Raw genomic sequence first — 26,751 nt, forward strand, 5'->3', positions numbered from 1 at the left:
ACCCTCAGTATTTTGGGGGGCGATTTAAAGTGCAAGAGCTTGATTTGCCAACACCTTTAATATCACACATCTTTCTAGGCCCAGCTCCTATTAACTTAAATTGCATAGTTCAGCTCTTCTCTAAATCAGACCATACAATTTCATGATCGTTAATCAGAAAATGAGTAATACACGCACAGAAGCTGCAGGGAGAACTGAACTGTCCAGCAGCACACATTCCTCTGGGATAGAAAGTGGAACAGCATTGCTGAGGTACTGATAAGTAAAACACAAGCTGAATAAATAGTGCAAATAGTGCTCCTATGTAAAGAGAACGTCCTGTAGAAGTTTACTTGCTTAGAATAAATGAGAACTGACTAACTTTGGTAATACCACCTAAATTAAAGCTGGGTAAACTTTTAGCTCATGTGCCTGGACAGCAAGCTGATCTTCTGAGTAGGATTTAAGGATCTTTTAAGGATCTCCAACATGCATGTGACCTTTCTGAAATCCATTCTCCTGATGCCTATGTGTACCATGCTTCTTTCATAGGTAAGGACAATCAGATCCTTCACACATGGAGCATCACTCATACAAGGAAAGGCTGGGACAATTGGGTTTGTTCAGCCTGGAGAAGCTTTGGGGTGACTTAATTGTGGCCTTCCAGTACCGTAAGGAATTGACAAAAAAAAATAGGGAGAGGCTATTTGTAAGGGCCTGGGGTTACAAGAAGAGGGAGGGTGGCTTCAAACTGAAAGAGAGGGGTTTGAGATTAGATGTTAAGAATAAATTCCTCCCTGTGAGGGTGGAGAGGCCCTGGCACAGGTGCCCAGAGCAGCTGTGGCTGCCCCTGGATCCCTGGCAGTGCCCAAGGCGAGGTTGGACAGGGCTGGGAGCAGCCTGGGACTGTGGAAGGTGCCCAGGGCGGGGGTGGGAGTCGGTGATTTAAGGCCCCTTCTGACCGAAACCATTCTGAGATGCTGTGGTAATGAATGAACAGTTTCTCAGCATAGCTGTTAGCACCAGTGTGTCCGGGGAACATGAAGGGGGCCAGGAAGGCCAATGGCACCTGGCTTGTTCCAGCACTGCTGTGGCAGCAGGACCAGGGCAGTGACCGTCCCGCTGTGCTGGGCTCAGCTGAAGCCACGCTTCGAACCCTGTGTTCAGCTTTGCTACCCACGACATAACAGACATTGCGGCGCTGGAGCCTGGCCGGGGAAGGGGAAGGGTCTAGAGCACGACTCCACGAGACACTGGGGGTTAGGCCCGGAGAAAAGGACGTTTTTCAAACAGCCGGCGCCTGGCCATTGGCACCGCGTGAGTTCCCCTGAGGGAGGGCGGCGCGGCCCCGGGGGGCGGAGGGCGGGCGAGGCCGTGCCCAGCCCAGCCCAGCCCAGCCCAGCCCAGCCCAGACCTGCCCAACCCAGCCCAGCCCAGCCCTGCCCGGCCCAGCCCAGCCCGGCCCAGCCCAGCCCTGCCCGGCCCAGCCCGGCCCAGCCCAGCCCAGCCCAGCCCTGCCCGGCCCAGCCCAGCCCGGCCCAGCCCAGCCCAGCCTGGCCCAGCCCGGCCCAGCCCAGCCCTGCCCTGCCCTGCCCGGCCCCGCCGCTCTTTCGCGCCCCGCACGGCCCCGCCGGCGGCAGCATGGCTCCTCCCGCGCCCGGGGCGCCGCCTCCTCCAGGCTCAACACCGACAAGGTGCTGCTCCCTTTCACCCGCGGCACCCGCATAAACTTCACGCTAGAGGCCAGCGAGGGTTGCTGCTGTTGGTGAGTGCAGGTGCCGCCGCCCTTTGTCCGTTCTCCCCCCCGGCTCCTGCGGCGGCTCCCCGGCCCGCGGCGGGGCCTGACGGCTCCCAGGCAGCCGGGCCCTCTCCCACCGCTCTCACCTCGCTGCTGGCGGGTTTGGGCGGCCCAGCAGTGCGGGAGCAGGCACGGAGAGCATCCCGAAGGGGAAAGGTTGTTTGTTGTCTGCAGTGGGGGTTCAACCCGCTGGAGGGGGGCAGTGTCTGCAGGCCGGGCCCTGGGCAGGAGGTCCCTGCTTGTAAAGGAAGCTTCCCGCCATGGCTCCGTGCCCGACATGTGCCTCTCACCGCTGTGCACCCACCCACACACCCCACACGTATTCACCTGCTTCTCTCTGTACCCCACACACACACTCCACCTGCTGCTCCAGGTACCGTGCCCACTGTGCCTCCACACCCGCACTGCTCACCCTGCCGCCCCGCACTCCCGCAGTGCCACCACACACATGGCCACAGTCCCAAGTGTGCGGGGACAGCGCCCAAAGTGCTGCTGCTGTGGAAATACCCCTTCTCTTGCTGTGCTCAGTAATGAAATACCCCTTCTCTTGCTGTGCTCAGTAATGAAATACCCCTTCTCTTGCTGTGCTCAGTAATGAAGGTCCTGACAGCTCTGAGCTCAGGCTGTGGACATAAAGGAGTCATAGCTAAGTCGGGAGCTTCTCACTGCTGCTGCAAGTGTAGGTAACAGCGCCCTTAAGACTCCACCTGGGAACAGTGAAGTGGAGTTTCAAAAGTGAAAGCTTTCCCAGTTTTCTCAGTGTTGAGCACGTGGGATGTACTCCAGGAACTTCTGGCTGGGAGCCCCCTTCCTGCCTGGCACAGGGGGGAGGACTGGGTAGTGTTGAGCACAGAGGCTGAAGGCAAATCCCACAGCATGGGCAAATTTAGAAAGCTCATGGTAGTCTTCATGGTAAACAAATGTTGCCAACTCCTTGTCCTTGTAAACAAATGTTGCCAACTCCTTGTCCTTTCTGTCGAGCTCTAGAGTGGTAACTTAATCAGTAATGAGCAGGAGGTACCCACCTGAAAAAGAAGCAGCAGTTGAGGTATGTTTAGGATGATACTTCCCAATGTGCCAGATGGATGTGTGTAGCAGTTTTCAGGTTTTTTGTGTGTGGCAGTTACTGAAACACATCTTAAAGGGCTATGTTTTCATTCTCTTTGTTTCTTTGCTTGGTTGTTGTACATTTCTCAATCTCTGGGCTGGGAACAACGCTTTGGTCTGTTACAATTTTTATATTTGAGGATGCTTGTGAAGAAGAGCAGTAATTTTACCCAGAAGTCAACTAAATGAAAGTTACTAGATGAGATGCTTGTGGTCATGTAATTTAATTTTTAATGGACTGCTTTAGTGAAAATCTCATAAGTGTGGGTTTTTTCTCTTTCCTTACTCAAATTTTTGAAGGCTGCTGAGTCTTTAAAAGGGTTTGGTTTATGAGGTAAAATACATTGCATAAAGCTAAACCCCAAAACTCATCAAAGCACTAGTAAAATCGGGGAGTATAGACTCCCTTTCCTGTTTGCCAGTGAGCTGTGAGATGATGCTGGGCTGGCTGCAGCCATTCCTGCACATGCCAGGTGCTATCCTGCTGTCAGAAGCATGGAGATCTCTGCTAATCTCACTAAAGTCTTCAAATGAAAATATGACATGCCATATTTTATCTACATATCTCTAATGGAAGTGATTTTTGTATACTTCAGAGCATGTTCCATTGGTGCTGTTTGCCAGTATACAATGGCTCATATCCCTCATGCAAAGGGGCCTCAACATCCTTTTCCATCCTCTCCCTCTGCCCTTCAGAGATGACTTTTGGCTGAGAATTCAGGAAATTACACCTAATTCACCTTCTGTGTGCTGTCATCTTCTGTGGCTTGTAGAATGAGCATTTATTGACTTCTGCTTTGCAAGGCCTGGCAGGATGTGGGTTGTGAAACTCGACGTGTGCTCGGCAAACCCTCCGGAGGAAGGAGCCGTGTGTGTGCCTGAGCAGATGCAGCAGTTGCACCCGGGGCTCTCTCCCTCTGCATCCTTGTCCTCGCAGGCCTGGAGCTGTGGGGGGACAGAAGGAATTGTGTCTGGAGGAGCAGCAGCACAGCCACTTGCTGACACCTGTGCTTCCTGTCTGAAGGAGCTGTTACTGGAGAGGGGCTGTCGAACTGACCAAGTTAGGGAGTACCAAATGCACTGGCTTGGGATGGAGTGACTCTTCCTCACATTTGGGAAATGATAGGTGTGTTTGCATGCATGAAAGCAGGGGTTTGAATGGAAATGGTCAGATTCAGGCCCTCTGTGTCTGGAGAGGGGACTGGGGGTTTGGGATATGGGAGATTGTGGCCTATGGGAGCTGTTCTGGTTGTACAGCAGCATCTGATAGCTGCTTGACACCTTTTGAAGGTCTGCATTACTCATCTCAAGCATTCAGAATTCAAAGGCAAGTGTCCAATTTCCTGAAAGATCAGTCTATAGCATGTTGTGACTTTACTTTTTCCCAGTTTCCCTTTCAGCCTTCAAGTTTACGTCTGAAAGTAGGATATTTTCAAAGTGATTGTAGTGGTGTCTGAGAATTGCACTGATTGAGAGGAAAAAGGTCAAGTTCTGTCATCATCCCAACAGACTGGGAGTAATGGTAAAGTTACAAGCATGGCTCTAAAGTATTTTCTGGATTTCAAAATGCTCATGCCTTCTGGAGTTTGGGTTGCCTTTATATTAAAATTATTTTTTGGAAAAAGCTTTGTTTTCAAAGCAGACGGTGTTTCCATCTGTTAATATTGTACGTGGCACTATTTTCAGGCATAAAATACAGTCTGTGCAGATATATTTAGCATTTCTATTGCATCTGTATTTGTCTTTTAACCACCTTAATCCATAAATTGCACCTGAAAGAATGAAAGCATTCAAAAGCAGAATTTTCTCCTTGAAACCTGCCATACCATAATAACATTTTTTGGGGAAGGATGGGAACACACACACACAAAAAAAAAAATATTCCCCCCAAGGTAGGCTCCATGGCTGGGTATTTGTAGCAGAAATTATCTGCAGTGTACAAATATGTTTACATATTTCATTGTTTCATGGAGCGTAGAACTGAGATACATGGTGAGGGCTGGTGGAAATGAAGAGGAGTTTATTGCCACCTTAATGAAAGGTTTGTGTGTGCTACTGAAGCCCTCACTGAAGGAGTTGTAATGAGGTAATTGCCATGGGAGAGGAGCTGGTGGCACAACAGTAAAGGGGGAGATGCAGTGGCTGAGTGGTGTTGGAGCTGTGGGATGCACAGGTACTTCCAGAGAGCCCAAGCCCACTGCACAGTGCTGCTGTCACAGTAGTTGGCTGGCCAAGCTCATTTTCCAGCTCCTTACCTTGTCGTGTTGTTGTTATAGATTGATCTTACTTCTCCGTCTGCTGGTTTGTGTGCTTTTAAAAATCTGTATCAGTAGTGTTGTTCATTGAGATCTGTTGCTTTGCTCTAAGACCAATAGTCTCATCCCTGGTAATGTGGGAGTTGTGTTGCTTCCTGGATCACCTCTTTTACCACAGGTCTAAAAAACCTGTCTGACTGTCACAAAAAATGTTTTGTGTGAGCTATTGTTAACTTCCGTATTGTGAAGTGACATCTTAAATAATGTTTGTTCTCCCTCTCCCTGACTCACCTGGCTGTGCTTTCCCAGCAGGGCTTCAAGCTCTTGGAAGTGCCAGCAGGAGCTCAGGACTGGTTTGAGGTGTGCTGGGTGGTAAAGTGAGAGGGGCTGTGCTGCTGTGACTCAGGTGTGTGTGTTACCTGAGAGTGTTGGCTCAGAACCAGAGCAGGGGGTGCGAGTCTGTGGCAGAAGTGTTCTGACAGAGCCCAGGAGGCAGAAGAAATAATGTTGTTTCTCTTAGCTGATGTTTGAATATCAGTGCAAGTTTACTGTTGAAAAAAGCTTTTTCTCAGTCTGAGCATCACTTGCCTGCTAAGGCAGACAGAAGGACTAGGGACTTGTTGATTTTGGGCAATATTTCATTGCTGAACACCCATGAAATAAATGTTCTAGACTTTTGCTCTCTTTTTAGTCCCAAGAGTGGCTATATAATGTCCCCAGTGTATTGGTCAGTCCAATCTTCCCAAACTCTTGGAGTCTTCTACTGCTCAGTTCCCGCTGACTGCATACCAGCCCAAATGCCCAATAAAATTCTAAAAGATCAGATCAACTGACAGTCGTAGTGCAGCTCCACAGAGGTGGATTTTTGCTGGCTCAGTCAGCTGAGTTTAGTCTGAAGAGCTGACAGAACAGTATAAAACACTGGAGCAATAAGAATCAACAGAGAATTGCCAGGGAGAGAAACAGGAATAAGTGCCTGATCTTTGAACCAACTGATGAATAAATGACGTATAATCTAGTGGGGTATTGATTGACATGTGGTGTTACAGAACAGTCAATGAAGAACACAGGCCTGGGTTTGGCTAGATGTGTGGCTACAGTCTTGGCACATGGCTCTGTGTCTGAGGCCCTGGAGGGGATGGAAATGGTGAATGAAGCACAGACTGACAAGAGGACTGGCAGCCTCTTTGTTGGTGCCATTCATTCCTCAGCAAGTAGGATTTTTCTCTGAGGGAAATACAAACTGGGGACTTTGGTGAGCTTTTTTCCCCTTCCCTCCTCAGTCTTCTTTCAGGTCCTTCCTCCCTGCCTTGCTGTTTCTTACAGGCGCTGGCTTTGGGATCCAGAGCAAGTGCCAGAAATGCTTCCCATTGCTGGCTTCTCAGGATCTAATTTTGCCTTCTGACAAGCCCAGCTCTCAATGTCACACACACTGACACGCTGCCGAAGAGCCGCTGTAGTTGGCAGAGGATCCAAATTGTGGGTTTTGTCACTTAAAGCTGAAGATTCTTTTTCTTGCCCATCTAGGACCCAGTAGTGATCCCAGTGTAGTGCTGCTGTAATCCCCAGCCTGGCTGATTAATGCCTTTGCCTCTCTGTGCTTGGCCCTGCATCCAGGTAGCTGTAAGCAGAATGTGCTTCTGATATTGCTGAATGATAGAGGGGCCATCAGATACTTCCTGTGTTCTGCTGGAAAAAATACTTATCGAGCAGATTGTTTTTAAATATAAATCCATATGAAACCAAGCCTCAGAAAGGCCCACTGGAGTAAAATTTCTATTGAAAAAAAAGACATTCAGGTGATATTCTACCTCTTAAACTATTGCTAGAAGCCAAATAGTATTTAATCTCAGTTTCTCTACTGCAGTGACTGGCTTTTAGCTGTAAAAGCATGAAAGTTCCTTTAAAATTGGAGAGTGTATGTTTGCAGTTAAAATTTAATTTTTGTTGATGCTTTCCTAGTCTGAAAAGTATCCTGTTATTAGATTCCATTTTACAGCACTGCTATTAGTGCAAATCACAGTGGTTTTGTATTACAATTCATAGCCAGATATTAAAAGAACAAATACAAACCACAGTGAAACCTCTGTTGTGTTGTAACCACAATCAATACCAGACTGTAAGAATGCAAAATCCTCAAATTAATAACACAACATCTAATGGCAGAGAGTATTAAGCAGTGTAAAGAGCTAAATAAAAGTCAATTTCTTACATATAATTCTTATTTAAAAAAACCTGCATGCAGACCTAGTCACATGCACATGCTCAGCTTTAAAAGCCAACCAGGCAAGTACAGGAAAAGCCTTACTTGTTGTGAAAGCTTATATTTTTAAAGAAACTTGCTAAATGTTGGAAAAGTGTTTCATGGTTGCCTGGGAACAGCAGAACAGAAGTAAAATAACTAATTGCTCACTTTTAATCTCTCAAATAGATTTTAATTTTTTAGAGTAAAGCTGTGTGCTATTAATACAGAAAATAATATTATTTTAGAAACAGTGTAATCCCTATTAAAGATATGCACATATTTGTGTACATTGTTTAGGTATATAGACTAGATATAAACAAACAATTTTCAGGTTTAAGCTTTCAATTAGTGTTTCAATTGCCCATTGCCTACTGCTGTGGGCTGTTTTTTCCTTGATTAGATAAAGTACTTTGAAATTCTGGGTCAGCAGTTGATATTGTAGTTTCAAAATCCTCTAAAACTACTCCTTATGGAAGCAAAATACTGTTGGGAGCTTAAGGTTCGAAATGGGATTTGCAGTTTTCTTGCAGTGGCTACGAGCAGAGGCCCGTGCTCACCCGGGCTGCAGCTGTTAACTCTCAGATAATTCAGTGCGCTGTGATGTGTTGTTTTTCAATAGATACGATTTTAGTTAAGGAGAAATTCAGTTTTTTGCTGGTGTGGATTTGTTGGTTGTGCCATTAAGAGAAGGAGGTGAAACCTGTGTCTGGGAACTCAGTCATACGTGACATTGCTGTTTGTTTGGAACTCCCATCCTGCTCCTTGCTGGGTTAGAGAATTTTCCCCACACATTCCAGGTAGGCATTTTTGTACATCTTCCAGAGAAAAAGTCCAAGCCATCCAGCTTCCCCAAATTACAGGGGGGAATCCAGTGCCCGGTTTAGGTTGCATTTACCAGAGAGCGCAGCTGTCTGCTCTAGAAGTTTTCATCAGAGCTGTGCTATCCGGAGGAGCGATTCCCGAGCAGCTTTGTCACCCATCAGTGCTTGCTTTCATTGTTTTAATCCTTCAAAGGGCCCTTGTGAGCGGATCCCGGGCACACAGCGGGGGCTGTTCCGGGCTGGGTTCCCGAGCAGCTCCCGGCGCTGCCTCTCTCCCTCCCTGGCTCTGGGCTGGGACGGCCCCGGCACAGCCCGGGCACGGGGCTGAAGGGCCGGAGTGACTAGCAAGGGCTTTGGCTGCTGCAGCACTTCACTGGCTCTGCACTTACCCCTCAGATGTGCAGTGCTGCTAGCTCAGATTTGCTTTGAAGAGGCTTGGTTTTGAATAACTCTTCAACTTTTGTTGTTGTTTTATCTTGACGGTTTTGGTACACTGGAAGGGAACTCTGGGCTCCACTAAGTAATACCCTGGGCCTGCTCCATGGGTTTCGGGGAAAGTTGATTGATTCCATGGTGGAGAGAATGGTGAGCTTGCCTGCCCTGCCTCTGGCCTGGGCTTTCCCCATCCTCAGCCCACGCTTGCCTTGGCTGGGGTCCTTGAGGAGCTGCTGCCATCCGCTCTTCCCAAAGGCAGCGGCTGGGCAAGCAGCAGGTGCCGGGTGAATTGCTGGGATCCGTGTGCTGACAGCTCCCCACCCGCAGGTCGTCCACGCGGCCGGAGGCGGCGAGCATCGAACCGCTGGGGCCGGCCGGCTGCCTCTGCTCGCAGAGAGCGCTGGTCCAGGCGCGCTCCTCGCAGCCCACGCGCCTCACCACCATCATCTCCGCCGAGGACACGCGTGAGTCTGAGCTAACCGCTGCTTCTCGTGCCCGTCCTGCCGTGCTCCGCCAGCAAAGCTGAGATCTGGAGCTGCACAGGCGCATTTCACTTCCTATGCACAGTCTTTTAGGCTTTCCATCGCCGTGGAAAAGTAAAAAGTTTTAACTTCTGTTTGCCTCAGATAAGTGTTAATTACTTTAATGATACACCCAGGAAAAAATGTAATTCTTAAAACCCCCACCCCCAAAAATCCACCAATAGAGGGGGTGATTGAAATATAAAAAAGTGTTTAATAAAAATGACTAGCGCAAATTCAGATACTTAGTATTTGAAAAGCTGGAAGTTGCTTTTGTGTCTGTCATACAATATACCTGGTTAGTTTTTATAGTGAGAGAGAGGCAAAGCCGGATGGCCAATTAAATGCCGTGCAGTCACTAACTGAAGGAGTTTATGGGCCTTTATTGTCTGTGGGTGAAAGTCATCTCTGGGACATGAGAGCACTGTAGCAACTCTGCATAAGCACTCCCAGACAGCACCTGTACCTGTCAGTGTAAATGGAGATCAGAGTTTCTGCAGATTTATTCTGCAGTTCAGTGAGGAAGGGAACTGTTTTTCTTGCTTTCTGAGCCACTGTTTGACCATGAGTTTCTTCATGAAGGTCATGACCAAGTTTCGGTTCCTTCAGTGTCAGTGCCTTGTGTCACTGGCTAAATTTGAGGTGCATCTTGACTTATCATTGTTCTTGATGAGCACATCCAGTGTTGTGCTTTCTTGTGCTCTTTCTGATGTCTCTTCAAGTGACTGGACAAGTGCTTCGCTGTGATGCCATCGTTGATTTAATTCATGGCATTCAAGTTGTGTCCACAACAAGAGAGCTCTACCTTGAGGATTCACCGCTGGAGCACAAAATTCATGCTTTGGATTCAGAAGGTAAGAGATCTGCTTGTAGGAAATTAAATAGATATTGAAAGTTCTAACTGTCTGATACATGCACTAGCTTTATTTGTCACACTGTTGATTGTTTGAAGCCAAGTGGAGAATTTTAAGGAGTTTCTCTGGATCATACCTGGTGAAGTTGTCTGTTCCTTTTTTTCTTTTGAGCTGAAGTAGTCTAAAGAATTTTGCAAAAGGATGTTTTTGTGAACAGTCAGGTATCTGACAGGAGGTTCCGAGGTGATGTTTGAGACCAACCACTTATTGCTCAATCTGTTTAACTACTACACAAACACTTCTGGGACACACCATTTAGGCTTACAAGAGTCAGTGCATTTGTGAATGCATTTGTTATTTAATAGGAGTAGAAAACTTCTGCTTTTTGTAGCATCAGAAAAAGAGCCATGATCTGATATGAATTCCATGCTTACAACAATCAAGTTTTGTGCGCACACAACACTCCAAGCAAGGGAGTTTTAGAACAGCTACTGAAGGGAAATCATGTGTCAAGCGGCTATAAAAGGTGGAATTAACTGTTTTGGTTACTGTGCCCATCCCACCTGTGTTTGTAAACTCTGAATGTCAGGTGAAGTATGGTAATATGGTGATATGTTAATAATGAAAAGTAAATTTGTTTTTGTCCTATGTGCAGTGCTGGATTTGTGGCTTGGTGTTGTGCAGATTCAAGGGTACTTCATGGTTCTTCTTGTAGGGATAAAATAGAGAAATTTCCCAGGGAAATAGGTCATGGTTTATGTTCCAGGAAGACTCTATGCTCGTTCTCTGTTTATATTTTAATCTGGTTGTTTGATTTGTAGGAAACACTTTCAGCACTTTGGCAGGGTTGGTGTTTGATTGGACATTGGTGAAGGACCCAGAGCCTGATGGCTTCTCAGATTCCCACAACACTCTACGGTAAAGTAATTTCCTTTGGTCTCAAAAGTTGGTTCAGTCTGATGCGTAAAAAATACTTCCCCACATCTAGCCAGTTTACTGAACTGGTGCCTAAAATGATAATGTTAAGGGTCAGTTGTTTCAGTTTGGGTTTTTTTAACCTACTCAGCAGCCTGGGCACTTTGTTCTCTGTTTAATTTAACTGATAGTGTTAGTGAGCAGCTCTGGTAGCTCCGATGCCATAATTAGAAATAAACAGATGCAGTTGTTATCTTTCTGAAACATCTCATGCAGAAGGAAGATTTACCAGTAAGATTGTTATCTCAGGATTTCAGCAGAGTTTTATTTTTCGCTTTTGAAGGGAAAAAAGTCACTTTCCATTTCAGAAAGGAGCTCTCTGAGCCTTAAGAGTTTCAGGTGTCAGTGGACACTTAGTTCTGGTGTTGAAATAGGAGGATTCCTTGTGGGGAAACCAGTTCTCCTACAGAGCAGAATGGTTAACAGCCGACTTCCATCCTCCACCTGACACTCCAAATACGCTGCAGGTGGGATGGGGGGAGCCAGCAAGACTTTGCTCCTGGGCAAACACAAACTAATTTTGCAGCCTTAGAGAAGCAGCATTGGCTGGGGAAAGCCTGCTAAGCCCATAATACACCTGAAGCTGCAGGTACAAGTGAGAGCCAGAATGAATGGCTTAGTGGGACTGGATATCCCAAGTCCTGGTACATATGGAGCTTTTTTTGTCAGTATAACTATTTGCTGATGTGATTTTAACCAAACTAATATTGATCTATTCTCTACTGTTAGCATAACTATGATACCATAGAAATGTTCTACAAGTGGTACAGCTTTGCAAAATAAATCATAAATTGTCAGGAATATGTTAATATCCATAACTGTTCTCCATATGGCTCCACTGGTTTTTCTCTGAACGTGAACATGAAGCCAGGCAGATCATGTGCATACAGAAGGTGACACCATGTGAAATATGCTCCTCTTTCCAAAATTTCCTGTCATTTGCCCGTTCATGGCAAATTCCTTCCCTCTCTTTTGCCACTTTTCACTGAAATTTCTAACAGTTACTACAGGTTTTCTGCTTGCAGACTATTTTCGTAGTCATTTGTTAAATACGTCCTGGCTTCTTGAGGGAGGTCAGAGTTGCATTCTGGGTTTGTTGAGCTATTGCTTTTATAAACATAAGCTTTGGGTCTTGCACATCAGTTCTTTTACAATATAGAGGGTTTTTGCAGTCTCACCTACTGAACAAACTGGAGAGGTAATTGTAGACAACATGTGCAGTCTTGTGATAGCTCACAAGCAAGCTTCAGACAAACTTACCTTTCACAGAAGTTAGCTGCAGATACCTCAAAGAATGAGTAAAATTGGGATATCTGGTCCCAGGCAAGTATCTTAAATCGGCTTAAAAATGGAAGTGGCTGGGAGTAGATGCTGGTGGTGTTTCTCTGTGGGTAAACAAAGGTTGGTTAACAATTTTCTGTTCACTTTGTGATTCACCTTTCAGTATTCTCAAGTTCTTAGAATCCACTTACATCCCACCTTCCTATATATTGGAAATGGAAAAAGTTGCCAAGCAAGGAGATACCATTCTGGTGTCTGGAATAAAAACAGAGAGTTCTAAATTAAAGGCAAGACTTCAGGAAAGCATCTATAAGGTAAGATTTCTGGATGTCAGAGGGGAGGACGTATTTCTGAATGTGTGAATGAGCATCTGTTTTTCTATAGTCTCCAAAATGATCTTCATATCGACATGAATTTTTTCTTCATTCTTGCACTGTGTGCACAGAGCAGATCTCTGTACCATTCACTGTCCCTTGCATTTTGTTGTGACAAAAGTCAAGATGAAACTAAAGAGCCAAATAATAAAAATAAAATTACAGCAAATAATGGTTTACACTTCTAGATTCTAAATTCCTGCTTCATGGTCTGTTTTAAACAAATGAGCTCTTTTTAATGTGGGGTTTTTTTTTTTTTTTTTCCCTCTATCAACAGAATGTACAGCCTTCAGAAGTCAGATTGCTTATTCTGGAAAACATATTTTTAAATCCAACATATGACATTTATCTTCTGGTGGGAATATCAATTCAGTACAGAGTTCAGAAACAGAGGCAATGGAAGATCACAGGTTTGTTCTATTCTCATTTATTTTTATTTTTTAATGCTTTGTGTGAATTTTTAACAGCTGAGAAATTTTTAATTGTGTTTAAACGACTATGTTAATGTTTAATACTGTTTTCCTAAGGCACACAGTGATAGAGCTGTTTAGTTCTTTCTGTCAAAAAAATTGTGACTCTTAAGAATATACTCTTGCAGATTTGTCAAGGATGTGGAGACAAGGGTAACTTAAAATGAGAGCTAACACTGTGATTTTAGTTGTTGACAGTCACTAAGGAATTGACTGACTTTCTTGCTTAAATCAAATTTAGATTAGTAACTTTTCTAACAGAAAATGTTTTATTGGCAAATGGATTTGCTCCACAAAGTGAAGCCTTTATAAATGTGGGTTATCTGGCTTTATGCCCATTTCAAAATGCAGTGCCTTGAGTTTTCTCTCCTTTTTTCCCTTCTGTCTTTTTATTTCGTTTGAAGCTGGAAATCACTTGAATGTTAGGTCGAAATACTGAGATGACATTAGTTGGGAATTGCAGTTTCACAGACATACAATTTGCCAAGAAACTCGTTTTGTGTGTGTGATGTCAGGACAGAAGTGCTATTTTTACAAGCCACTAGAAGTATTGATTTCATATGTGCACTAGGCATCAGTAAAAAGTAATCAGCAATAATTAGCAGCAGATAGCCACTGCCACACCTGCTTTTATTGTTTCCTATGTTTTGTTTCACGTCCAGAAACAGCAATGCCATCAGAGCAGTAGGAGCTGCAGCTCCAGAACAACATCCTCCATCCCAAGGGACATCCCTCCCCACCAGTTGCCAAGCTGGACCAGGCAACATCCACTGTGACTACATTGCAGCAGGGCCAAACCAACCTCATCCTGGTGCACAAGAGTATCCTTTCTTGGGAACGCTTCTCCAGCCACCACTCTGTGGCAGGAGACAAGCTTTCCACCCTTGGCAACACGGAAGGATCAAGTTATCCTCATTTGTGTCGAGTCTGGAAATCAGGAGCTGTGGAAAGCAGCACTGCTGTGAATTCAGTCTCAGCACAGCTGTCTGATGCCTTGGAATGCTTTACCAAATTAAGTTGGCAAAAGATCACTTAAATCATGTCTGTTCCCCTCAGTCACTGTAGAAATGTATGGGGCTTTATTTAATGTTTACATTTCAGTCCTTATATTCTCTAGTGAGATCTCTCCAAAGTGCTCGCTGTCCTGCAGTGAAGTGGGGAGAATGTTTATTTGCAGTGCACACTTAGCTTTAGAATAGCCAAAGAGGCTTGAGGAGTGCCAGGAGAATGCTGCTCTTGGCTTGTGCTGAACCATGTGTTCCTTGACTGAGCCGCAGGTATCCGCACGCAGGGTGTGTCCTGGCTGCCCAGCAGCACTGTCTGTGTGGTAGCTCCTGCATATTTGGGTTGGTACTGCTGCAGTCTTCTGACTGAATAATGCAATTTCTGGCCTTGTTTCTGTGATTTTCATGCTGTATCTCCACGCTTCCGTTCAATGTTAGCTTTCACAGAAAAGGAATTTTATTCATAAAAGTAGCTCAATGTGAAATAGGTTTTATGTACTTTCTTTTATCTCTGTAGTCAGCAGTTTAAAATAATGAATGTTCATCTGCAGAGTGTGGGCACCAGAAGCAAAATGCTTTTCTCCATTAGATAAAGAGGCTGTTGTTTTGTGCTGTTCAATATTTCCTGTTTTGCAGGATTTACAGTTCATCCAGGTGACAGATGGGTCCTGGAAACGGGCAGACTTTATGAAATTACAGTTGACATGTATGATAAATCAAGCAATAAGGTGTATTTATCTGATGTAAGTTGAAATGTTTAGATACTTTTCTGTGACTGTCTCCTAAATCCTGACTTGCTTTGGAATTGAGTGATTTCTTATTTACATTGAGACAGGACAGTGCAAAGCTTGTTGTTTCTTGCCTCTTCATTTTTTCATTTGTTTTGTTGTTGTTACTTTTTAAAAACAAAGCACTCTGGGTGATTCATGTGAAGTTATTGGAGTCTGAAGTGCTGTAGAAAAAAAAATGGAACTTGGGCAATGTCTTTCAGGTTGGATGGGGCTTGGAGCAACCTGAAATCACCCAGTGCCACCCCTGCCATGGGCAGGGACACCTTCCACTGTGCCAGGCTGCTCCCAGCCCCAGTGCCCAGCCTGGTCTTGGGCACTGCCGGGGATCCAGGGGCAGCCACAGCTGCTCTGGGCACCTGTGCCAGGGCCTGCCCACCCTCACAGGGAAGAGCTTCTTCCTTAATTCTATATACTAGGTACCAAATACACATAGTTCTTAAACTGCAGAGGAAACGAAATTTAGATAATTCAGTTGCAACAAGAAAAATTTTATTGAATTACTGCTTTTGAGAGTATTTGATCTAGGGGAATATTATTTTATTTCCCCATAATTGCTTTTTGGGATACAGATCTGAGTTTGAGCTAGAGCTTAGTAGTCTGCCTTTGAGACAGTATATTCATGTGTTCTTTTGTGTTGAAGAAGGAAAAAATTAGAAAAATACTGTAAAATATGAACTACTTAGTGGTATAAATATAGGTACTTTCATGTTAAATTACATTTAACATGAAATTTAAAAAGAAACTTTCTGTGTAGTTAATGTCTCTAAAGGTAAAATCTTACTGAAAGACTGAAACTTCCACAGGGAGAGTTCTAATCAGTTTCAGCAGTGTGTCTTTGAACTGTGTTATTAAACAGTTTGCTTACTGACTTCTTGTTGTATGTTTAGGGCTTTCTGTCCTCCACTGACGTCAGTACCTGTGGCAATTTCTGTTTCATGTTTTGGTTTTAGAATATCCGAATTACTACAGAGCTGTCCGGAGAACACTTTGAGGTGCTGCAGTCCTCTCTGAATGGGTCCTATCATTATGTGATGGCTGTAAAGGCAGGTCAGACCACAATTGATGCTGCACTGACATCAGTAGTTGACCAGGTGTGTCTTTGTGAAAACTCCTCTGCTTCACTGGCAGGCCTAAAATTAATTGAGCTGTGCAGTAGTGACTTCCTAGCAAAAGGAAACCTAAGAATTACGTGGGTCTGAGCTGTCTTTGAACAGATTAAGAACCAAATTCTAAAATCCTTTCTTCATGAAAACTGTCAGTTGAGTCAAAAGAGGATTTGCTTAAATTAAAGACTGTGGGATTTTGCTCCCGAGCATGTGGCAAACTCCTGTTAGGGCAGTGGTACACGGCACTGATTTCTTTTCTTGGGGCAGATCCTTGTGCTGGGCAAGGGGCCTCTCACAAGGCTGAGGGAATTTTACACTTTATTGTGGTAGGATCATCACTCATACCCTGACCTTGTTCTGCAGTCAGTTACATCGGGGAAGTTTGCTATCAATTGGTAAGTGACCTTAAACTCTGGAATGACAATTTGCCAAATGTATCAGCCTGCACATTTCTCCAAATTAATATTCATTAACTTTCTGCTGGTTGGGCAGGCTGCTGAATGTATGGCTAACTAGGGCACGTGGTGTGGAAGTGAATTGCTTTTGCTTGAAAATTAAACACTTGAACCCATTTGCTGTAAAATCAATTTAGTGATTCCTTGAGCAGGATTTAGTAGCTCCTTCAATGTGATACACCTCAGTCATTTTCTGTGTCAGAGATGTTCTCTTCAGTGGAAGAACATCCCTTGAGAGTTGTTCTTCCCTCAGAACTGCAGCAACACTGTGTTGTGCCAGAGGGTCGTAGCACTGCAGTGACAGCAGAGCTGTGAAGCCGATGTTTGGGAGGGAGGGCTGAGCAAGGGCACTTTCAGGCTGAATTTTGTACACAGTGGGATGAGCAAAGAGTAAATATAGGTGTTGAGCCTCCAGATTGGTTCTCCAAGGGAGGTCTCAAAATAGGAGCAATGAAAGACTATCTTTTTTCTTGCCTTTTAAATTAATGTGGGCACCTGGATCTTCATAACATCAGCGCTCATTTAGTACAGTGGCACACCTTGCTGCCAGGAGCTATTTGCTCACTAGGAGCTCTGTTCATAAGTGGTCCTAAATAGTTTTCCTTCCTCTCTGAGGTGTTTTCAAGGACATGTCTGTACCTAAGGACTAAACATTAACTCTGGGAAGCTCTGCGGTGCCATTTATAACACCGTGGTTTTGCACTTTGCAGGATGGAGGTGTTCATACCTTACCAGTTCCAGTGAGAAACCAGCAGGATGTGGAGATCTATGTTCCAATATTGCTTGTACCCAGCATTCTGATGTTTCCTTGTCAGCCAAAAGCAGGAGCCTACCAGTACACCATCCAGGTATGCCAAAGAAGTACCCAGCTGCTGGGTGTGTAACTCGGGCAGGCACACTGAGGCCTGACACCACTGAGCTAGGGCTGACTGTGGATACTTCAGGCACAGTGGCATCCAAAATGTAACTTGGAGGAGCTTCATGGGACGTTAGTTACAGGAGTTAATATACAGTTTTAAAAAAGCACCAAGAAACCAACAAACATAAAATCCCACTGACTTCTACCTCTTGTCTTCCCTTCCTCTCTCCCTCATGCATGCACCACGCACCTATGCCTGGAATGGTTGGGAATTCCAGGAGCATCCTATATGCAAAGATCCACAGCAATCATTAGAGGCTGCCCTTTGCTGGCAAGGATGGGAAATACGAATGGGAGTGTGAAGTGACTACAAAGAAGGGCATGACAAGTTTAATTAGCATCACTCTGCCAGCCTTGGACATCAGTATTCCTCACTGGCCTCACGCCTTGTGCTCCTAATACAAAGTTCCAGGGAGGCAAAGGCCACAGCTTATTTACAGAAGGGATGATTTCCATGTTTACTAGGTGTGCGTTTGCTCCCAAGTTGTCGGTTATTCCTTTTGCTTCATGAAGCAAATGGTTTGTAAGCCAGTATCCAGTATCTCCAGTCCAAGTAGGGAAGAGAAAGTTGTGCTTTCTCAGCCCAGACTCTTATCCCAGGCCAGTGATACCCAGACCCTGCACTCAGGTGTTGGATGCACAACTCCTACCTCTCCCTTTTGGCATAAAGTAGTGCTCAGTGTCGGATCTGTGTTAAGTAAACTATATGCAAATAGGCAGCAGGACACTTGGTGCCAGGCTCTTCTCCCAGGTAACAAGGGATAGGATGAGAGGAAACATCCTCATGTTTAGATTGGATATTAGACAAAGTTTTTTCACAGGAAGAGTTGTCAAGCCATGGCACAGGCTGCCCAGGGCAGTGGTGGAGTCACCATCCCTGAAGGGCTCAAAAATTATGGGGTATGGGACCTGAAGACAGTGGTGGACTTGATAATCTCAGAGGTCTTTTACAGCCTTTCTGATTCAGTGACTCCATGGAGAGAATCAATCTCACAGGATTAAATTGCATTCTCCAGTGTAAGTCTAAGGGCAGCTACACTGAGTTAAGCCCTGCATAACTCTACTTGTCTGTTCTGTGGGATTAGTTTGGTTTACTTCATGCTATTCCTGACCACACCAGCAGAGTGTGGTAAAAATTCTTAGTACTAAATCTGCATTTGCAGTACGTCATAATTCTGCTGGAGTTTTCCCAGTAAAGGAAAGGAAATGTGGTTTTGTTTCCTACCTCTTTCACGGTTCTGTTCTCACCTTATCTTGCATATATAATGAAGTATTTCACTAGACAACATTCCTTCATGGTACTGCAATAATTTTCTCGCTGTTCTTACTTTACTCTGATGTTTTTCTATAAAAACATAGAAACCTTTTTCTCCCAAGATTTAAATTTTGCTGAAACTGAGACCTTTCTTCTGGTCTCTAGATTCCACAATACAACTGGTCAACAGCATACACACAGCTCAACTGTTCCTGCCTCTCCATCAGAGTTTGCCTCCCACTGCATAGCTTCAGTCAGGCTATTTCAAATGGGTGAATAAAGTTTTTCTGAAAATAAATTGAAAGGGATTTTTGGATCTAGCCAAATTCTGTTTATAGCTGAAGTAACTCGCTCCAGAAGGTACCTGCCTGGCAGGTTTTCCTTTGGCAGCTATCTGGTTTGTTGGGGGTTGCTTTGTTCATATTTGTGCCAATGAGATGGTTTCTGTTGCCCTCCTTCGGCGCACGCATGAGAGGTGCAGTGCAGCTGTGCGAGGTGGGCACCTGGAGGTTCCTGGGGAGGGCACTGCTCCCAGGTAGCAGTGTGGAGCTCCCTGCCAGGCTCTGGCTAATGGTGAAGCTGCATGGGAAGCTGCTTTACCCTTCCTCTCCTCAGTGCATACTGACTGTCAGAGACAGAAAGTGTAGTGAGGCGTCTGGGGTTTATGGCAGGGACCTGAGTCTTCATAGTTATTAAGAATTGGGTATTTCTGTTTTATGTTTTCTGCTCATCTCCCTGTTTCAGCTGAAACACCTTTACAAATATGCTGAGCCCTTGGATTCTTTCAGCCTTTCTCACCACATCCCATGCATCTCCTGTAACACACCTCTGCCTGTTTATTTGTCTGTGTCCTTCTGTAATCAGATTGTGCATGTGCTCCGAGAAAGGAAGAAGGGAAATGACCCTCCTCTTCATTTTCTTTTTTTTCTCTTTCCCTGGTAAAAATTACTAGTTAAGCTCCTGCATAATTTAGATTTGTTTGTTTTCCGCACTGTCCCTCTAGAGAAGATTTATCACCTTGTTCATTTTTAATTATGAAAAAGGTTAAAGGAAATGCTGAGGAAGTTAAAGAAATTAAAACAATACACATTTTAAAATGGCTCCAGTGTTCACCTGTGTTTTACTGTGATGGAATATTTGACATTTGTTTTGGTGTGTGAAAGAAGCTGAAATTAAAATGAAAGGTAGAAATCTTCTCATCTCTCTATTGCCTATTAAGTTCTGAGGTGTTATTTTATTTGTATGTCCTATTCTCAGTGCATTCCTGGTTTTCACACAAGATATCCAAAGCTGTGGAATGTGAAAACCATGTACTTGATAAAATATTTGAAAGATTTTTCCCTCTGTATTTCAGACTCAGGGTGGAAGTGGCAACTTCAGCTGGTCCTGTTCTAACCAGGCAGTAGCCACAGTGACAGTCAAAGGAGTGCTGAGCACGGGGAGCGATGCTGGGGTCAGCATTATTCAGGCGTTCGACGTGCGGAATCCGCTGCTGTATGGCGAAATGAAGGCAAGAGATTCATTGTTCAGTGATTGTTCTTGAATGTGGCTTTTGGAAACAGCAAAGGCACTGAGAATGCCATAGGCAATCCCCTTCCATTTCCTACCCTGTGGCAGGTTAAGTGATTTGTTTCACTTTGTGCTTTAGGGAATCCAACCCTGTTCAGTGCATTAACTTGACTCCCATTTTTGCCCCTTCCTGATTTCCTTGGCAAGCCTTTTTTCCTGCTGGAAGTTTTAAGTGCAAGAAGGAAATGGTAATTAACTCCTGGCCTGGCCATCTAGGCAGACAAGCCAAACTAAAAATTCATTCTGTAGGGTGATAGGTGGGTGTTCTCCCTTGATACCAAAGGATGACAGTTGTTATCGGGATGTACAAGGAAATTTCTGTCTGGAGAAGTACCTGAACTGAGCACCATGCTGCAGACAGACTGCAAATACCCGAGTTGGCCAAGAAAAAACAGTAATTTGGGAAAATTAGGAGAAAATGGCAATAAAAAACATAGCTCCCAAGAGGGATTTTGTGGTGTCTCTGTAGACCATCCCCTGTTCTTAGGTCATTGTGGTCAGTGTGTGTGGTTTGGAGTGAGGAGAATGCAGGAACAGTACATCGGGTGGCCCCAAAGGGAGGGGTGTGACATTAATTAAAATCTGTTCAGAATTTAGCTTACACACTCGCTCTGAAATAATTCTCTGAACAGCCTAAGATGCTGCTTTTTAGCAGCGCAACAGTTACCAGCTGGAGACACAGGGAGGAAGATTTTTTCAGCTTAAACTTCTTATCCTCAAACATAAGTCAAAGCCTGAAGACAGCAAGAAACCTTCTGACCATGCGAGCTTTCAGAGCAGTGTATTGCACAATCTGAATAGGTTCTTTTTGAATGCTTTTTTTCCTGTGTTAGGAGCTGCTTTCTGTGCGGAACAGCTCTTCAGAGTTCTGTTTACTGACCTCAGTTTTTAGTAGTAGTAGTTTTAGGAGTAGTTAATACACACAGATTACAGCTTTAATTCTGTCCCATACAGTTTGGTATCCTGAAGCCATTTGCAGAAGATTAAGTAGTTAAGATCCTAACACAAGACCTTAACTTAAGATCCTTAACTTAAGTAGTTAAGATCCTGCAAATAAAAGCTGTGATTGCTATGAAATCTCTGGTCTGAGGTAGATTCTTTAATGGACGCTAAAACTCTCCCAGGTGGTGATGATACCCCCTGGCTATAGCACACAACAGTCCACACTTCAAAGTCAGTAAAGCAGAAGAGAGAATGACAGGAGCAGCAGTAAAAGGGAAGCTCACCAAGCTGCTGTGGGCTTGGGCTGGCGTGGAGCAGAGCAGTGACCCAGCCTGTCCCTGTTCCTTCCCTGCAGGTGTACGTGAGCGAGCCCAGCACCATGGAGTTCACTTCCTGCCAGGTGGAGGCACACGTGGGGCAGGTGCTGGAGCTGCCCCTGAGGATCAGTGGCCGGACCAGCGTAGACAGGGGCGAGCTGGTCCCCCTGAGCGACTGCTCACAGCTGGAGCTGGGGGTGGAGCTGGAGAACCCTGGCGTGTTCAGCCCACTTGAAGGTGCTTTAACTCCCTCCCTGGTTTGGAAGTTAAATTGGTGACAGGTCACACCTCTCCCAAGTCACCCTTTTCCCTTAAATCACTGATTCATAGTTCTGTACAGTATCCCCACAGAGCTGCCAACCTCAGAGGGGAGGGGAACCGAGTAGTTTTATTTTGAGGATAGATTTGCTTTTTTATGCAGAATGGTTTGAGTTGGAGAGACCTTAAAAGTTCTTCCAGCCCCACCCTCTGCAATGGGCAAGGACACATTTCACCTGTCCCAGGCTGCTCCAAGGCTTGTCCAGCCTGGCCTTGGCCACTTTTAGGGATCCAGGGGTAGCCACAGCTTCTCTGGGCACCCTGTGCCAGAGCCCTACCACTCTCTCAGCCAAGAATTCTTTCCCAGTATCCTATCTAAACCTGTTCTCTTTCAGTTTGATGCCATTCTCCCTTGTCCTGTCCCTACATATCTTTGTAAAAAGTTCTCTCCATCTTTCTGGTAGGCAGCCTTCAAACAGCTGTGTTGAATTTGATGGACAAGCCTGGGCATTTCTTTGCAAATAAGCTCTTGTATATTTTTAATTTATCTGACAGGAAGACTTAAGCCAACTGCTGATTTTTGCAGTGGAGTGAGACTGAAGGCTGAATTTCAGGGGTACACCAGACTGGTGGTTGTGTACACCCACGGGCACGTGCGCCTCAGTGCCAGCATCGCCATCGCCGCTTATCTCCCGCTGAGAGTGAGTCTGCTTCCTCTGCTCCTGGAGAGATCCAGGATCCAGCACTGAAGCACCTTTACATGAGAGGGAGCAGGTTATGCAAGGAATAGGTTTGAAAAACTGAGGTGGGTGGGTTTACATTCCACCACTGGCTGGTTCAGTGAAGAAAATAAGAAAGAAGCTGAGTCCAGGGTCAGTAGATGGAAATACAGAAGAGGCTGCTTTCTTATTTTCTTGCCTCATCTGCAGAAGCCTAGCACTGACTGCAGGCTGAAGTCTTGAGTATTTCACCATAGCTTTCCCTCAATATGGAAAAAATGTTAGTGCAAATACTACAGATTTGTGTTTATAATGAATGTAATGTGATGTTGTGAAACAGAAACTGGAAAGGTTTTTGTGCACTAAATGTCAGGTTAACTGCTGTGGTGGTGAACAGCACAGGCTGTCCCAGGGATGCACATCAGTGCAGAATTTGTTAGACAGGTTTGAAGTAAAACTTGTGTAGGAGAATAACTACACACACAGAATTGTTCTGGAGAGAGCACTGGCAAGTGAAAGTACAATTTGACGTAATTTCATCCATTTTAAATACTTCTTTAAAAGTATAGCAGAATACTATCTCTCAGTGCTCATAAAAATATATTAAGGATCTCCCTTTTGCTGTAATTCTTCATGAGAGAGATTGATTAAAATGCAGCTAAAACTTGTCTTTGGATCCGTTGCTTCCTTTGAATCTAATCCAGCTGGACAGAATCCTTGTGGATTTTGGTGCAGCTCTGTTTTTCACTAAGTGTGTTGACAAACCACTGCATGGGAGAAATCACAGTCTTATCCAAGTAGAGCTGTTCCATTCAGAAGGAGGTTTATTTTGCAGAGCACAACCAAACAGTGTACATAGATGATTAATTTTCAATTAATTAATTGATTACAGGCTATCGATCCACCATCAGTCGCTTTAGTGACTTTGGGTTCCTCTAAGGATATGTTGTTTGAAGGAGGACCGAGGCCATGGGTCCAAGAACCTTCCAAGTTCTTCAGGAACGTTGCTGCTGAGGATGCAGAAAGCATTGGCTCCTCTTTACTTGAACTTCCCACACCTCGAAACAGCAACTAGCACCAGGTTAGGGTGCTGTGCAGGAGCCTGGGAGAGCAGGTGAGTGCCAGAAGGGCTTGCTGTTGCCCTCCATCAGGTGCTGAGAACTGGCTCCAGACAGATTTATGGTGCCATATGCCTGTTATGTAGCTAGATGCTTTTATAATGAGCCAGTAAAGAATTTGGCTAAGTACCTTCTTTATGCATTTTGATGCAGATTTTAGAGTGAGCATTTCACAACATTACATTAAAAGTGGTTTATGATGGGTTTTTTGCAGTATAAACCCAAGTTGTGGAAGCCTTATGTTGTGGGATGCATTGAACATCCTAATGAGTGCAGGTTCATTTTACATGAACAGGATCAGAGCAGAAGGTTACTGAGCAGGCTGACTCCTCTGTCTGACCTGCTCCTCTTAACTGTGTTACCTTCCAGTGTAATTCTGTTTATTCTAACAAATGGCAGCCCCAGGAATTGACTGCTCTACTCTCTGTGCAGCCTTGGTGAGCATGACTGTGCTCATTTTCCACTTGGTTTTGTTCTCTGCAACATACAGAAGTGATTTCTCCTGCTTTATTCACCCTCCTCAGCCCATGAAGCTTTTAGCTTCAGTATAGTATTCTTCTGCAATTCTGCAAGGCTTAAGCATTTTGGTTGGGCTGCCAAGTTCCACTGATTTCCTCAGTGGACACTTTGCAAAGTGGAGCTGTTCCTGTCAGTGCAGATTCCAAAGGAACGGGCCTTGGTGTTGATGTGCAGGTCTGTGCAAGGCTGGCTGTCCCCAGCACATCACACCTGCGTGGCTCTGCCCAGCACCAGTGCGTGCGGGGATGGGGCAGGTGACCAGAGCTGCCTCAGCCTTCTCTGGTTTTATATCCACTTCACTTTGCTGAAGGCTAAAAAAGGAATGTAAAATAAAAGATAAGATGTTTTTAAATACACTGAAGTGACTATAAATGTTGCCTTTGGGCTGGTCTGTTCTCACTCTGCAAGAACACCTGCTGTTTCCTTTCTCAGTTACATGAGATTTGTTGTTTGAATCAAATTTGATAGTCATGAACATGAACACCGAGGAAAGAGTTCCCAGGAACAGTACTTTCATAGCGATAAAGAATTGTTCTTGAGGTGTGCTCCCTCTTTTGCATCTTCCTGTGTCTTAATAGTGCTGTAAATCCCCAAGCACTGTATTTTTGCTTTTCATTCTGATATCACAGTGTAACTGAGACCTGTGGAAATACAGCATGCCTGAACTAAACTCTTTCCTCATTTGCTGCTTTCAGGTTATTACCTTAACAGTTGGGAGCAGCCCCACAGTCACCAGCCCTTTCCCAGTGGTTGAGCCCACTGCCGTGAAGCTCATCTGTGCTCTCCCTTCCCGGCTGGCTTTGATTCCTGTTTATGGCAGCCCTCAGCTTGCTCTCTCCTGCCCTTTGCTCCAGCAGAGCAAGCAACTGGTAAGCCTGGGAAGTGGCAGGAGAAGAAGGTGTTCTTACAGCTGAAAAATCAGTGTTTGGAGCTCCATGTGTGAAACATGGCAGCTGCTGCAAGAGGAGCAGTAACTGGTGCTGTGGCCACACTGTGCCCTTGGGGGCTCCTGCACAGAGCAGGCTGTGGGAGTCCTGCAGTAAATGGACAATAGATATGTGTAGATTATCAGGCATAAGGAACTTTGCTATTCTGTTTTTCTTGCTAACGGGTGTTGCCACATGTTGGCTGCTGAGTAAGCCATATTTTGTTGTGTTAATATTCCCCGGCAAATGTAAAAGTCATCCTCCTTCCCTAAAATGAATCATTTTAAAGAGCTTCTATGTAATAACAAGAGGAGATGGAGACTTCTGTGTATTGTTAGCCACCCCAGAGCTCACCTGCTTTTCTGGCTCCATTATGTGTCAGCTTACCTTGGTGCACTGCTGTTGCTAATGCATTTCACCAAAGCAACACCAGAATTTTGAGCTTTAACAAACAGCGCTGTTTGTCATCATTTATTTGAATTTTAAAAACAATTTCATTGAGCTGTGGTTCAATTCTGTTGTTGTTGGTTTGGGGATTTGTTTTTTTTTTTAAGGTAATTCACTGGCTAAAAAAACCCCAAACCCATGCTCCAGTAAAACCCCCTTAGAGTTCAGAGATTCACAGAATGCTCTGAGTTGGAAGGGATCATAAGGATCATGGAGTCCAACTCTAAATGGCCCATACAGGACTTGAACCTACCTGGTGTAAGCAGCAGTATGCTCTGACCAGCTGAGATAATCTCAGGGCTGTTGGAGCACAGCTGAATGCCTTGCACTTGGCTCCTTTTAACAAACGTTCCTTATGCATTGATGTTGTACAAACCTCATGGAACTCAGCATATGTTTTCTTTAATGATTAAAAAATCCGGTTGTATCGGTTCAGTTCAAAATATTCCTTCTTTTTCAGGTTCCTGTTTCCAATTACCACAATCCAGTGCTGGATTTGGCTGCCTATGACCAGCAAGGCAGGAAATGTGATAACTTCAGCTCCCTTAGTATTGTGTGGGAATCCACAAATAAGGCCATTGCTCGTATTGAGACGGAGCTGCCAATGGAGCTGACTCTGAAGGAGGAGGGCAATGGTCAGAAGAAAATGGAGGGTATGAGTGGGCTGAAATGAGCATTTCTTTGTTTGACGGTCCAGATTAAATCTGTTTGGCAGTGTCTCATCTTGATTAAAGAAATTACTGTAATCTGCAGTCATACTTCAGTTTAAGGTCAATGTGCACTTTTTAGTGTGTGCTATTAAAGAGAGGAGAAAAAAGGAACCAAGTCCAATGTCTAGAACCTGTCTTGAGAGAGAAAGTTCTTGTCTGATGCGAATGAGCCTAGAGGAGCTGAATATATTTCTCATCTTTGTTGCATTCTAAGCTTACAAACTGTGGTAGTTGACCATGCGTTTGGAACTTCTGCCATCTCTGCCACTGCCACTGGATTCCAGCAGCCCCACCTGAAGGCAGCCAGAGCCCAAATACCGGTAACAGTACCTGGGGGGATTTGCCATTTCCCTGTGGTCAATGCCCAGTGGTCTGGTGGCTTTATTTCCTCCACACACAGTACTGTACAAATCAGGCAGCTCCCTGGTGCAGTCCGGTTCATTCTGCAGAGGTTTGATACTGGTTCATGGTTTTCCTGCTTTCCTCTGCACTAGGTGCTGCTATCCAAATCAAATTTGTCCAAGTCCTTGGGAGTTTTTTAACCATCTGAACAAGGGCATTGCAGAGAAGTGTTTCAGTTG

At 44.8% G+C, this 26,751-nt stretch overlaps 1 pseudogene; it reads left to right on the plus strand.

Annotated features, from left to right (window-relative positions):
• Positions 1-26,751, plus strand: part of LOC121468967 (nuclear pore membrane glycoprotein 210-like) — a 62,006-nt pseudogene that overhangs the window by 25,095 nt on the left and 10,160 nt on the right.

This window comes from Taeniopygia guttata, chromosome 25 (genome assembly GCF_048771995.1).
Source record: "Taeniopygia guttata chromosome 25, bTaeGut7.mat, whole genome shotgun sequence".
Lineage (NCBI taxonomy): Eukaryota > Metazoa > Chordata > Aves > Passeriformes > Estrildidae > Taeniopygia > Taeniopygia guttata.